At 44.1% G+C, this 410-nt stretch overlaps 1 protein-coding gene across 1 annotated transcript in view; it reads right to left on the bottom strand.

Annotated features, from left to right (window-relative positions):
* LOC138145256 (dedicator of cytokinesis protein 5) overlaps window positions 1-410 on the bottom strand; it is a 129,960-nt gene that overhangs the window by 22,429 nt on the left and 107,121 nt on the right. The window lies entirely within an intron of this gene.

The following is a 410-nucleotide window of genomic DNA, read 5'->3' as shown; positions in this document are numbered from 1 at the left end:
CTTCCTTCCTTCCTTCCTTCCTTCCTCCCTCCCTCCCTCCCTCCCTCAAAATGTCACAATATTCCAGAATCTTAGCCATTGGAAGAGACCTTGGATCATTTAGTCTAATACATACTGGAAAAACAAGAACCTTTCCAATGTCCCCACCAAGTAGTAATCCAGTCACTTATACATTACTTCCCCTGCCCCCATACAGTCTGTGGTCCAGCCCTCTTGATCTACTTTCTATCCTGTACACAGTACTCCATTTCCCATCACCAAGCTTTTGCATAGGCTGTATAACAGGCTTGGAATACTCTCCCTTCTCATGTCTATGTCTTAGAGTTTCTGACTTTCTTTAAGACAGCTTACATCTAAGAAGCTATCCATCCATCCATCCATCCATCCATCCATCCATCCATCCATCCATC

Source organism: Petaurus breviceps, unplaced genomic scaffold (assembly GCF_028583685.1).
Source record: "Petaurus breviceps papuanus isolate PSGF00001 unplaced genomic scaffold, PetGlider_PUasm1.0 139, whole genome shotgun sequence".
In the NCBI taxonomy this organism is placed as follows: Eukaryota; Metazoa; Chordata; class Mammalia; order Diprotodontia; family Petauridae; genus Petaurus; species Petaurus breviceps.
The sequence above is the reverse complement of the archived record's forward strand: the minus strand, read 5'-3'. Positions and strand labels throughout refer to the sequence as shown.